A 14,767-nucleotide genomic window follows, 5' to 3' on the forward strand; every position below is an offset into this window, starting at 1 on the left:
TTGTACATTGCATCAACTCTGTACAATTAAATATTTCTTGTAATGTATAATGAATGACAGTGTGCCATATACAATACATAAACGGCATTTCACATTAAATAACTGAAGGAACATTACAGTTGAAATAAATGCATTCTGTTTGATGCCATCCTGTAGACCAGCCCAGACTGTCCCGCCACGTACAAAAGGCAGGGCACCCTGGGGGTTGCTGTAGGACCCAGGACAGGGCACTGCAGGGTGAGGAGGAGCATACCTGACTCTAAGAAGGTAAACCCAGGAGAAAAGAAGAGACCCCTGCCCAGCTTGCCAGGGCTTTGGGGTCCACTCAGGGGCCTGGAGAGCGTCCAGGAAGCAGGCAGCTCAGCCCATCCGGGCACAGGGAGGGGCGCAGAGCCAGGCCCTGGCAGGCGGGGCCCACAGTGGGGGAGGGGGGAGTCGAGGAAGGGTATTATCCTGAAGCTGAGGGCAGCAATTACATAACAAACAAACCCCGGGCTCAAGCTGTGAATTAATCAAACCGCTGAAAATAAAACCTTCCTCTCAGGAACTTCAGACAAAAGAAATGAAAACAACCAGGCTGGCTGGGAAATAAAAGGCAGCAGCACTGAAAGGGGGACAAAAGGAAACCAGACAATAGGGTGTTGGACAAAGGCAATAAAGCCAAAGGAAGTGTGACAGGCGAACAATGCAGGCCTGTGGGCTTCTGATCCCGCCCGGCTCAGCGCCACCTTGTCCCACACCCACCACTCTGCTGGCCTCCGTGCGGGCAGGCCACCGGGTCACCTCCTCACTCCAGACTTGGATCCTAAGGGCTCTTCTCCTACATTCTGTCCCAACTTCGTGGCCTTCCAGCCCCTACCTCAAAGCTTTTCTTACCACTATAGCCCAGAGACCTCAGCAACAGCGGCAGCACACAGCTCTGATGAGAGGGTCTAAGGCCTCAAGGCCTGGGCGGAACTGGGCTGCGTCTCCCCAGGGCTGGTCACTGATCCTGCGGCCACCCTCCAGCTGAAGGTGGAGGCAGAGGAAGTGATTCTCTGTCCTAATTAACTCCTGGACGGCACTCCCGATACAGCCACTGGCCGGCCACACGCAGCTACTGAGCACTGGTAACTTGGCCAGTCCCAATGTTAATGTGCTTGGTGTGAAACACACCAGGTTTCTAAGGCTTAGTATGAAAAAAACAGAATGTAAAATAGCCTGTTAATAATTGGTTATTGATTACATGTTGAATTTACAATATTTTGTAAATGTTGGGTTAAATAAAAAACATTAAAATTCATTCACCTGTTCCTTTCTACCCTTCTGAATGTTGCTACTAAAAAATTTAAAGCGATGCGTGTGCCTAGTATTATATTTGTTGGGCAGTGCTACACTAGGACATCTTCCTTTGAGCTTCAGTGGACTTTTCTACCCACACTTCACCCCTTTCCCCAGAGTCCCTCCAGTGGGGCACTTGGATTATCATTATATTGGGGAGCTGGTCTCCTGGGGCTCCCCATGGCTCATCTTGGCCTCTGGCCCAGCTTCTGGTAACAAAGAAAATGGCTCCTGGTGACCAGCCAAGCTGGTTGGGAGGTGTCAGCCTGTTCACTAGGGCGTGGTGCCCACCAGATAACCCTGCCAGAGCCTGCTGCCCAGACAAGGGCCCTTTACTCCCACAGGCTTGGGCTCAGACTCGACGTACTTCCGGATCTGGGGACTGGCTCTCGGCAGCAACCCTTTGCCTATTTATTTGTTGATGGAGAAGCAACAATGCAGGCCCGACAGGCTCCTCCTGGAAGGCATGTCCCTGGTCTCACCTTTTAGGAAGAGTCACTGGCCCTCCCTGAGCACAGGCCTGCTAGAGAAGAGATGCTCCTTCCTGCCCCTTCACAGTCTGAGGCCCACACAGATAAAAAGTCTCTCTGAGGAGCGCAGGTGCCAGGCTCTGGACCCCAACCATCCCAGCTCTTAGAGTGCAGAGCAAAAGACGTATGCGATAAACTAAACAGAGAAAAGACAACAAGGCGGAGGGCACAGAGTTGACACACAGCCCTGTTCTGTCACTCTGCAGCTGAGTGTCTCTGTGCCGGCTGCTTCACCTCTATGGTCTTCGTCTGTAAAGCGAGGGGACCTAGGGTCAGGGTGGGGAGGTGTCAATGGAACGGAGTTTGGAAAACGGGCTCTTAGGCTTGGGTTCAAATTCCTGCCCTGCCACCATCTGACTTGTGTAATCTTGGACAAGTTAATTAACCTCTCTGAACCTCTGTCTCCTCATCCATATACTGGGTATAATAAAGGTGTCCATTAAAGATAGAAGAAGATTAAATAATGCAGGGTAAGCATCCATTAAGTTGTCACATAGCTCAAGATGCTCCTAGAGTCAGGTGGTTGAGAGAAAAACTTCTGGGGTCAGACAGACCTGAGTACATTTGAAACCCAACTTTGCCCAGTTAATTGTTGTGCAACTTTGAGCAAGTGTCTTAACTTCTTTGAACTTGTTTCTTCCTCATTAAAATGGAAATTAAAAAAAAACAAAACAATATGAAGGGATGAGCCTTCCAGTAAAACTCCAGACCCTGTAAGGTGTGCCTGTTTTATATTCTCTTAGTGTTTAAAGGACTACATGCCTAATTTATTTCTGACTCATCCAGCAGCCTGAGAACCCACCCAACTCCACACAAGGCACTGTAGAAAATACGTAGTTTTGCTCATCAGCGTAGCTCCAGAGTCTAGCAGAGTGCCTGGAGCAGAGTAGGTAGGTGCTCAATAAATATTCGTACAATAATTGTGTAATATAGCTCAGAAGCATAACACAAGGCAGACTGAGGCATCATAAGTGACAGCTACCATTATCCTCATTATTAGATAGATGCTGCTCGCTGCGATTTATTTCCCATACCCCTACTTCTCGTACCGTTATCCTCAGCTGCCTTTTTCTAGCATCTAAGCTCTGTTTATGAGTGACCTAAATCCTCCAGCAGCAAAGCGAGCCCATTTCCTTTTGTTTTTACCTTGGAATAATTAAGAAACATTTTCCATACCTTTTAGATTTAAAGACCCTGTTGGAGTCTTCCCTGAAGTTACTTTTTTTCCAGAGACTGAAAAAACCCCTCAAGTTCCTTTACCCCTTCCTTACCAAGCATGCTCCATGTTTCGACGATCCCCATAGTTTCTCAGGAGGCATTAAGTTCAGCAGGCACACCTGCCCCTCTCCCCAGCCACCCAGAAGCCAAAAGACCCTTGATGTACAGGAGTCTCTGAGTTACTGGGCTCCCCCAGTTCCCACCCAGGCCCTGGTCCGAGGCCACAAGCCCACAGGACACTCCATTGGCCTCCCACTTCAGTGGAAGTGCTCTTGCGGATCCAATCTCCTCCCTCTTCTTGCCCAGCCTTACTCACATTTTGTAAATGGAGAAACTGAGGCCTAAGTTGAAGGCTTTTTTGGGCAGTACTGCTTTAGGACTACAGAGTCAGAAGACCTTAACCAGCTGGGACACGGCACAGCACTGCTGCTCTGACTTCCCTTCCCAACTCGGGAACCCACCCCACAGGCCTCCACTGCCTTCCTTCTCCTCCACCGTATCTCACCTGAGCATCTGTCACAGGTGAAGGCCCCTAAATTAGGGAGAGGGCGCCGGCCATCCTCACCCTTGATGCTGCAGAGCCTCGAGTCTCTGAGCTGGTGCCCGAGAGGCCCTGGGGCCCCCAATCCAGTGCCTAGGACAAGGCACAAGGTGCCTGCCCTCCACAGAGTGCCACAGGTGCCACCTCCTTTCTCTCCTTTTTACAACCAACCCTGTCCCGGCCCCTCTAACCCCCAGCCACCCACAGGCGCACACACCGAGCCCCTTTCTACTCAAAACAAATCACCAGCCACTTCCTCTCCCAATCGGCCAACAAGCAGCCCATCTGGACTGGAATCAAAGGAGTTTTCACTCAGCCCTTTCTCCCTCCACAAAGACGCCCCCCCTCCCCCCCAAAAAAATATCTAGATGCAGATAAAGACAGAGATAAATTCCAGTCATCGGAGCATGACGGCTGACTCAGACCCAGGGTACAGGAAGACAGCCTGAACAGAGAGGCAGACCCTCCAAGGAAAGCCAGTGATGCTTCCCCACTGTGCACACACCAGGCCCCTTTACTGCAGGCTCCCGGTCCCAAGCTGGCCCTGAGGGGGTGGTGCCAAGGGCATCACCAGGGAGAGGTCCACACTGCAGGGGTGGGGCAGCCCCAAGTCCCAGAGGAATGGCACTTCCTCTCAAAGCCCTAGAGAGTTGAGAGCCTCAGGCAGCCCTAAACAATAGCCCGAGGCGTGGGTGCCCAGAGCAGTGCCCCGGTGCCACATCCTGCCATTCTTCTTCCAGGCCGCACCCTGCCACCCTTCCTGGCTACGCCCGATCCTATCTCTAATGTTTACTCTGAGCTGGGAGCTGGGCTCGCTGCAGGCTTAGGACACAGCTTTCCTGAGTGGCCCCCTCACCCTCTCCGGCTTCTCTGGGCCTGGGAGCTTATGAGATCCAGAGCAAGTTCCTGGCTGGTCTAGCCCAGCTCAGGAGGGGGCCACAGCCAATGCTCCCAGTCCCTGGGCTGGCCAAGGTAGTAGTCACCTGGCAGAGCAGCCACCACCAGTCAACAGAGGCTCTGTGAACTCCCAAGCTCCTGTTCTTCCACCTGTAAGAGGAGGCAGCCTCCCCACATCTCTGGTACAGAAGCCCAATTCTAGACAGAGCTTCTTCACAGGCTGCCAGGATTCAGCTGACCACCTGCCCCGTGCCCAAGGGCACAAAGGACTGAAGGAGCTGGGGAGAGACCGTAGCTCTGATGTTCCCATCCACCGCCCCACCTGGTTGTCAGGCCTCTGAGGCACCTGAAACTTCTTCTGGCCCAGAGGGAGAGCCCAGAAAGAGACAGATGGGACAGAGGGGGTCTCTAACAGACTTGGAAGTGCTGCTGAGGTTCCCATAAGGATGTGGCCTGCCCCATAGCCTGGGTAAAATTGAGAAGAGGTAAACAGGGTCCCCAGGAGTCCCTTCTCTGGGGGCCTTCCTGCTTCGAGATCAGATACGGTCTCTAGCCCCTCCCATGCCCCATCAGCAGCCCACCCACAGTGCTAGGAAGCAGCTGCAGGTCTTGTCCTTGTCTCCCAGTGCCCAGGCCCAAGACTGAGCCCTGGACAGGGGAGTGTGTCTGGTCTTCTGCATGAGCAGTGCCCAGCCCAGTGCCGGCACACAACAGAAATGGTGCAGCTGGGGCTGACTGGCCTTGTCAAAGGCCTCCTTTTGGGGACATCTGTGAATATTAACCAAAGGAAGGAAGGTCAATAAAAAAGCATGTCATAACAGAGCAGTCACTTGGGCTCACTACTGAACGCAGGGCTCGCCACTCATTTCCCTGTCCTACCTACCCCAGGCCAGTGGAGGTGGCATCTGAGCCCAGGCCTCTGAAGCCCTGGCCCCACTCTCCCTCTACCCTAGATAAATAACAGAATCTGGTCCAGCAAAGATAGATCTGCCACTTGCTTCACCAGTTACAGGATTCTATTTGTTTTCGACTTGAGTCACAGCCAAGGAAGAATTAGTCCGAAGAACTGAGGCCACTGTGGGAACTTACAGAAAAGACTCACTTCCGAAAACCTTAGTTTCTTGGTGTGTAAATGGAGATTCCAATACCTACTTTATGGTTAGAATATATAATTAAGGAATCTGGTATGGAACATATGTTCAGGGGGGGAAGGAGGGGAGAAAGACCTGAAACAGGAAGGGATGTCTCTCCTCCTACCCCCAGAGCTCCGGGGAGCAGGCGGGCCTGTCCTAGGCTCTCCAGGGGACAGGCAGGGTGCGACCCTCCAGCTCTGCTGGGAGGAGCCTGGCACAGCAAAAAGAAAATTGGGCTTTGTAGTTACCCAGACCTGTGTTTGAGGCCTGGCTCTACCTGAGACTCTGTTACCATGGGGAAGTGTCCATTTCTCCAACTCTAAAATGAAACAAATAATAACTATCTCCAAAAATTATTAAGATTGAATGTAACATTTGCCAAAAGCAAAAAAAATAGTTTGCTCCCTGAAGCCTCCCCACCCGCTGCATGGACATGCCACCCTCTTCCTGCTCCTTCTCAACCGTACCCCACCCCCAATGGGTCTCCCTCTCTCTGCGGTGCTGCCTCACAACCCTGCATAGGTTGTCACATGGAGCAGACAGGCTGAAAGGACCTAGATTTGCCAAGGAAACCCCACATACTCAGCGCCACTGCTTTATCTGGCCGAGCCGCCATGCCTTCCCTTCCAGGCTGATGACACAAAAGCTCTGTAAAACTCACGAGCCCCTCAGCTCCCGCATTTCCTCCAGAGTCCAAGAAGGTAAAGTGTTGTTTCACTAACCCCAGCAGCCCCCTGTAGAAACTAGAGGGATGACCACAGAGGGAACCAGGACAAGTGGGAGCCGGGCTGTATGTGGTGTCAACGGAGGCTCTGGCGACATGCGCGACTGCTTCCAACCCCAGTGCTGCTCTCACCAGCAGAATGGACAGGCCAACTTCCTCTCTAAGCCTACTAATTTCTTTCTTTTTCTTTTTTTTTTTTTACAGTAGAAAAGTTTTATTAGAAGAGAAAGTACACTTCCAGAAGTGGAAGCGGGGCTGAGCAAGAGAAGCGTGGTTCAAAAGGCCCCAATTTCTTTATCTGCAAGTGGGACTGATAACATATACCCAGCAGTGTGGTTACGAGGAAGAAACAATATAATACAGGCAAAGGCCAGTGCACAGCACACAGCTGTGTGGAACACCTGTAAAGGGCATTATCATCATAATCAAGAGCCGGAGGGTGAAGGTTAGAAGTGGGGAGCCATCCAATTCCACATGGCTCTGAGTAGGAAGGAGTTCAATAAATACTTAAGACTTAGCCTCTTTATACCACGGATTCTTTATCGGTAAAGGGGGCTGACAATGCCTACCTCTCATGCTTGTTGGAGAATTAATAAGTATTGCACATAAAATAACTTAGCACAGTGCCTAGCACAAAGCAGATTGGCACTTAGCATTGTTGTGGTCGAATGAATGAATGAATGAATGAATGAATGAATGAATGTTTCCAGGGAACCTCTGCCAACCAGAGCACTCAGTCCCAAGCCAGTGTTATGTTTCAAAGGTCCTTCTTAAAGGCATTTCAAATATTGGCCTCCACATATCCGTGAGCCCACAGCCCCCTCTTAACATAGGTACCTCCATACTGCACCCTGGGGTCCCTGAGGGCTCTAAAAGGTGTCTGAGTCCCCCCTAGTTCCTCTCCCTCTTCCTGCCTCAGCCATTCACTGCAGCGTAAGGAAAGTGGGTCAGTGATAGAGATGGGTGAGTGGTACAAGACAAAAAGAGTCGGTAAACGCCGGTCCCCAAGAAAGCCATCAGGCAGTGTTGAGAGGAGTAGAGCCTTGAATCTTAAGGTCAGCATGCAAATAATCAGCATATCCACTTGGGCCTCATCCCCCCTGGGATGTACCTCCCTAAGGCTCCACAAAAGACACACCACCAGCGAAGGCCTGGGGGCTTCCAGACGGGTTCCAGCGCCTAGCTCCCCAACTTGAACAGACAGTGGAGGAGGAACACAGTGACCGGCAGCCCTGCAGTCATGCTGGGCGCACTGGCCTCACCTCTGGACATGCCTCTCAGGCCTGCCGCTTCTCCCTCAGCCTCCCCTCCCTGCTGCAGGGCTCTGGGTGGGCTGCCTCCCATGCCCACAGCAGCCTAATCACCAGCACGTCCCCAGACAAGCTCGATCATCGGAAACCCGCTTGGGCTCAGGCAGCATTCATTCTTCCAGTGCACAAAGTGTTCCGTTCTTTTTCTCTGCAAAGGCCGCATTTCCTCTCCCATTATCTGCCCCATCGGCAGCCAAGCCTGCCGCAAAAGCAAGATTTCTTCTTTTTTTTTTCCTTTTTTTTTATTATTTTTCATGGTCTCCTTTATTTATAGGTTATGTTTCTTCTTGGCTTTGGCTCCTTTTCAAAAGAGCAGGGAAGCAAAGGCAGGAGAACAGTGTCATAATTAGTCTGAATTCATCCAAAATGCTCGCCACACAACCCAAAAGCAGCCAGCTTGCACTCCAGTCTTCCTGGGACTCCACCTTCCAGCACCAGCACCTTTGCAAACTGAGGCAGGACCACTCCAACCAAGAAATGAGCCAGATTTGGCAAAGGGGTGGAATGGGGTACGATCTGGGAGGGATCTTAACATCCGGAGCCCACAACACTAATAATAATAAAATAATAACTGACGTTCAAAGTATTTAACAAGTGAGTGATGGCACTAACAAATTCGATGGCACTCTTGGGACAATCAGATGAGTTGGTAGATGCCAGCCACCAACAACTGATGCAAATGCCCCTTCCCCATCACAGCTAACACTGAGCATTTGTACGGAGCACTGTTTGAATCACTGAGCATTTGCTTTGTACGGAGCACTGTTTGAATCACTTTTACTTATACTGACTTATTTAATCTTCACAATAATCATCTGAGGTAGATGATACTATTACCTCCATTTCATAGATGAAGAAACTGAGGCACAGAGGTGACTGGAGCCTGAGTAGTCTAGTGCAAGAATCTATCTCTCAACCAGACAAGAGGAATGGAGCACATAATATGCTAAGTGTCATCTGTAGGAATTAGCTCTTAATTCTTTCAACAGCCCTGTGATATAATTACTATCATCATCTCTGTTTTACCAATGAGGACACAGAGGTTTAAGGCTAAGAAATTGCCTAAGGTCATAGTGGTGACAAAGACACACTGAACCCAGAGACTGGCTGATGAGTCCCTTCCTTTAAGCACTGGATTATACTAGCTTCTCCTCCACTTGCCTGGGGTCCCACGGGCCATGGAAACTTGTTCTTGGAGAATGAATTGCCTGCTCCCAACCCCTAACCTCTGCTGGGCCACTGCTGCTCACATGATAGGGGTCAATGGATCCAGGGGCAGGTCCTAATTCGGTTGGCGTGAGAGAAGTCAAAGGCAAATTTGGGACCAAAGAAGCCCTGGTTTCACAGATTGCAGGCCTCACTCACTCCTGCCAACCATGCCAGGAGACCAGGTCAAAGCAGGTGGGAGACAATGCCCCTACCCACAACCACATGCAGAGATAAAAGGATGCAAAGCCAGGGCCCAACCACAGCATCTTCTGAGTGAATTAGGGACAGTGTTCCTGAGGGCGCAGGCTGCCCCGCCCTTGATGTCCTTTAGTTACTATCACTTCTTCTTTATTTCCTGGCCATCCCTCAGTGCCATCTGTCCCCACATCTCCACTCCTGCTCCCTTAGCTTCCCATTCATGCTCGACTCTCAAGAGCATTGAGGAGAGAGCTACGTGCTTCACAAATTTTGCAATACATATGCCTAACGAATGGCTGCAGTCATTCTTATTTTCTTATCAATTTTTTCCTGAATACAAAAGGAACAAAAATTTATAACATAAAGAGGTCAGAAAATGGGTAACAAGTCACCCATTTCCCATTGATCTGGAGGAGGCCACTAATAACAGTTTGGCATATGGCCACCAAACCTTTTTCTATGCATCATTTTCTTTTTCATCATTGAGCTCATAAGCAAGTTTTTATACTCCACCCCCCCCCCCAACACTTATAGAATATATAAGGGGAGTTTTCAGGTCACTGAAAATTGGAAATTATTAAAAGTTCTTCGTAAGGCCACGTGTAATGGTTGCACAACTTCCACGCCATGGCTGCACCACGATTCACTTGACCGAATGAATGCCCATGGTTGAAATGGTCAACTTTTAAATCTCATGTTACTGAAAACTCCTCCTCACCCAAGGCCTTCTCCCCTCAAGAGGACTCTACCAGGTCACAGCCCTTCTGCTCCTGTGACAGATGGGAAAGGGCCCTGACAGTCAGTGGACAGTGCAAGGCAACAGAAGGACCTCACCTGCCTCCTGCTGATGAACTGGAAACAAAGTGGCAAAAGGAGTAGAGAATCGAGGATGAAGCTATGATGGGCCCGAAAGCTGGGGCCCAAGCTCTGACTGCCTCTGCAATGGGGAGGGCCCGTCTCAGCATGTCTTACTTACTTAGGGCCTCGACTTCTCCTTAAAAAGATGGAGAACCACAATGAGATACTACTTGACACCCATTACAGTGGTTATTTTTTTTTTTTAAATGTTGGCAAGGATGTGGACAATTGCTCGTGGGAATGTGAAATGGTACAGCCACTGTGGACAACGATATGGCAGCTCCTCAAAAATTAAACATAGAATAACCATATGATCCAGCAATTCTACTTCTGGGTATATACCCAAAAGAAACGAAAGCAGGTTTTCGAAGAAGGATTTGTATGCCAATGCTTTTACAGCACTATTCACAAAAGCCAAAAGGTGGAAACAACCCAAGTGTCCATGGAGGGAGGAACAGATAAACAAGATGCGGTAGATACATACAATGGAATATCATGCACCTTAAAAAGGAAATTCTGACACATGCCACAACAGGGATGAACCTTGAAAACACTATGCTAAATGAAATAAGCCAGACACAAAAGGACTAATATTTCATGATTTCACTTTTAAGAGGTACTTGGAATAGTTAAATTCATAGAAACAGAAAGTAGAATAGAAGTTGCCGGGGGAGGCAGGAAGGGGCTACTGTTTAATGGGTACGGAGTTTTAGTTTGGGATGACTCAAAGTTCTAGAGATGGACAGTGGTGATGGCTGCACAACCTACATGTGAATGTATTTAATGCAACTTAACTGTACACTTAAAAAATGGTTAAAATGATAAATTTTGTTATGCATATTTATCACACACAAAAAGATGAACATAAAACTGCTAATAATTTGCACTTTCTCGGCACCTTTAATCTTGCAGATGGGCGGAGGCAAGAGCATAAACACAGCCTCACAGACTGGGGACGAATGTCAGACCGAGCGTCAGGGAGAGCGTGGGCTCATGCTCACAAAGCCATAATTAACGTCACTAATTGAAGTGTCTAGAAAAGGCCAGGGTCCGACAGTGCCCACTAGCTAGAAGGCTTCCCCTGGAAGCCTCCCACGCTTCTAGGATTCAAGGCTTCCACCTGCCATGCAGGGACAAGGTGTATTTAGGGTCCCTTAGCAGAGAGGTAAAGAGATCTGGGGGCAGGAAGATGGGGATAGAGGAAGAGATTTAGTGTTCCTTCACGTTGGTTCCTTGGCTTTCCCAGAAATCCTTTACTCGAATGTCCTTCTTAGGGTGGTGGTTTCAAGGAAAGCACTGGACTGACACCTGGTTCCAGAACAGGTGTGCCCCCGACTTGCCAAACAACCCTGGGAGAATTATCCTCCCCGCTCTGGGCCTCTCTCTAGATTTGTTCTCGGTGTTCTCCCTGACAAGGGTCCCCAGGGAAGGTCTGTGCTAACAGCGGGGGTGACTGGGGTAGGGGCCACCTGAGGAGAGAATGAGGAAAATGGGCAGCGTTCTCAGTCTGCAGGGACCCACCCCCTTATCCCACATGCTGGCTTCTGTGGGTCGCCAAATCACCCCTTTCCTCCTCGGCGAATGACGAGCTGGGACCAAAGTCTCATCCAGCCCTAAGTTTCACTTGATATTTCCACTTTCTATTAGTGGTGCCTTTACTGTTAAAATTATCCCAGTTCCCACTTAACTAAGAACACATCACACCATTTCCAGTGTTTCTGAGAGCTGCCCGTGCTCCGATGGCAGGCCACCACGAGGGACCCTTACGGATTTCCTATGGAAACCAAAAAACCACCAGCATCTTGTCCATTTTTATCCAAAGAGGAACAAGGATGAGCGTCTCCTCTCCCACCCTTGCCTCCCCAGGACCGCCCTCTGCCCCCACTGGGCTGTTAGAGGCTTTCTGCCCTTCCCCCACAGCCTGCTGCCCTGACCCAGGGGATGGGGGTCAGTGATGGGGTCACTAGAGGCGCCAGCTCAAAACCAGCACTGTGCTTAGGAGGAATTTAACCCTCTTCCTGCCGGCTCATGACTATCCACCACCCTAACAGACCCACCAGTATGGAACGGGGAAAATAATTGTAGAGAGGGTCTAGACAGGCTGAGGTGAGAATTCTGAGTGCACGGTGGAATTGAGCGCTGAATCTGGAGGCAGAGGTCTGAGTTCGAGCCCTAGCTCTCCCACAAACTCGGTCTTAATTCTCTGAGCCTCAGCTTTCTTATCTGTGAATTGGGAGTCAAAATACACACCAAGAGATTGCTGGGAGCCTTAGCAGAGTGATTTTCTAAATGTCAAAGCGCTTCATATACTTGACGGCTGGTTTATAAAGCCCCATACATGGGGGAGGGGTTCGGACACCTTTCATTCACTGTAAGATCTGGGACACACCACCCAAACTTCCTAGGTCTCAGTTTTTCTATTTGCTTGTGGAGTGAATTCTTCCTTCTCCCCCCAGAGATAATCTTATAAGTGGGGGAGGCACCATAGCCTTTGACGCTGTGAAATAAATATGGGTGCTGCTAAGCCCCTGATCTCTGTCTTCAGGTTGCAGTCAAATCATCAGAAAGATACTGACGGCACCTGCCATTTTTTGAGTGATCACTACAAGCTGAGCACTTCACAGATGTTTTCGGCAGTGACAAAACCTATTTTATAGATGAGGCGACTGAAGCCAAGGAGCGAAGGCAGAGTCCCACTTAGGGTTTGCCTGACCTCAAGCTCAAAATCACAGCCCAAGGCTCTGGGAGAAGAGACCACTGTCCAGAGGCACTCCAAACCCAATTAACCCTCTCACCATAGACATGGGTGCGGACCAGGCAGCCTTCGCTTCCTGCCAGGCTCCTGCGGGCAGCTCCTGGGCACCCAGAGTCCAAAGGTTAGTGAAAGACTGTTGATCACTACAGCTAGCTTTTGTAAATGTGGTGGTTTCCAGCCTCAAGGTGATCCCAACTACTTGTGAATTTCATCGGTTTTACAAAAATCTGTCCTGCTTGGTGCAGAACTGACCCCCTTAGAGACCAATTTAAGGGACCATACTGAGCAAAAAAAACAAAAGGCAGGGCACTCTGAACCAGACTGTCATTTCTACTACACCTGACAACGCCCAGCCCGCAGCGAGTGTGTGAGAAACAGAGTTCCCTTTCTGGGCTGCTCTCTGGCACCAGCACGGCGGGGTCTCCACCCCAGCCCACCCCTGCTCCCAGCTCCCGGACACTCGGCGAGCAGCTCTCACCCTTGTTTCTTTGAGAGAATGCTTCGCTCCAGTAACAGAATAACCACAGCAACAGTAACCACCAAATACCTGGAGAAGAGTACCCTGTGGCAGACGCTGCTCTGAACACTTTCCACGTAATCCTTTTTATTTAATCCTCCCAACGTGCAGGACTGATTGTCGGCCGCATTTTACAGTTGAGGAAGCTGAAGCACAAAGAAGCTAAGTAACTTAGGCAGGGCCAAACAGCATATCTGTGGGTCACATCTGAAGAAGAAATACTGAGGGAGGCTGAGGGAGGTGTCATGGCCGGCCGTCTATCCCCACCACACTCTCTTTCCCCGGATCCTACAGAGGCTACACTCATGACCCGAGGGGCACCCAGGCAGGCCCCAGGAGGGCAGCATCATCGCACCCCAGCACAGGCCCCAACAACCACCAGCACAGTGGCCACAGTACTAATATCGGCTCCCACTTACCGGTGCCTCCTACACTCCAGGCCCTGTACTAAGTGCTGTAATATATACACCACTTCATTAAATCCTTTTCACCTTGTGAGGCAGGTATTATTCTTTTCCCATTGTGAGAAAAGTAGGCCCTAAGAAAGTTCTGGTATTTGCCAGAAATCACACAGCTTAGAAGAAGCAAAACCAGCACTCAAATCTAGATCTGTCGAACTCCACCTCACCCCGAGACTCCCTAACCCAAGGCTGCGGAGACGCGACCGACACCATCAGTCCTGCCCCGGCCAACTCTGCTGAAAGGCTTTGTTCCCACAGTGCAGCGTGGTCTCCTAGGATTTCGTCTCACCACTCCAGACCGAGACAGGGTCTGGTCTCCTCTCCGCCAGCCTCACCCAGTGCCTTTGCATGATGAGGGTTTGGTAAAGCTCGCCCAACTCCCTATCTCATTTGTTCAAAACCATATCAAACCACTGCCTTTCAAAAAGACATATAGAGATTAATATTTCTCAATATACTTCTAAACAATATAAATTTGCCCATTCGTTTAGAAATGGCACATGTTAGATTTCCCAGGAAAGCTGGCCACCCATACTCGTGCACTTGGGCCCAGTGGGACCAAAGCCAAGGGTGGCATAGGTCAGGGAAGACAGGGAAAAGGGACATCCCCACCACCCAGGGCTGCCGGTGCGGCCCCACACCCTGGGATCCGACTAGCCCGGGCAGGGAAGGTACAGTTGTCTTGACCGCTAAACAGTTTAGCATGATTTGAAGGCAGCAAAATGTCTTTAAGGAAAGAAAGAAAACAGAGATCTGTTAGAATTTGTCATAGAACAGTGAGAGAGAAGTTTCAGCCTGAATGAATGAGCCACCATCCTGAAAGTTCTCTGAAATATTCTCTGGTTCCTCATTATCAACAAAGTCCTAGCTCCCTGGCCTGCTACGACCTTGGTAATTTCCATCTAAGCCAAGGCCCTCCCTTTCCCCCAGAAGGACCCCTCAAAGCCCCTGGTGCAGAGGTGCCCCACTACTATTTGCCTTAGCAGGCCACGGGGTTGCTAGTGGAGCCAAGTCTGGTGCTGGGCCCAGAGTATGTGCTCCACACACACTTTACTGAACTTATCTGTGCTGAATTGAATCTCCGAGTTCATCCTTT

At 50.0% G+C, this 14,767-nt stretch overlaps 1 protein-coding gene across 6 annotated transcripts in view; it reads right to left on the minus strand.

The window, feature by feature from the left end:
* The window catches only part of SOX13 (SRY-box 13), a 45,630-nt gene that overhangs the window by 14,795 nt on the left and 16,068 nt on the right, over positions 1–14,767 (minus strand). The window lies entirely within an intron of this gene.

Source organism: Pteropus vampyrus, unplaced genomic scaffold, assembly GCF_000151845.1.
Source record: "Pteropus vampyrus isolate Shadow unplaced genomic scaffold, Pvam_2.0 Scaffold217, whole genome shotgun sequence".
Classification (NCBI taxonomy): domain Eukaryota; kingdom Metazoa; phylum Chordata; class Mammalia; order Chiroptera; family Pteropodidae; genus Pteropus; species Pteropus vampyrus.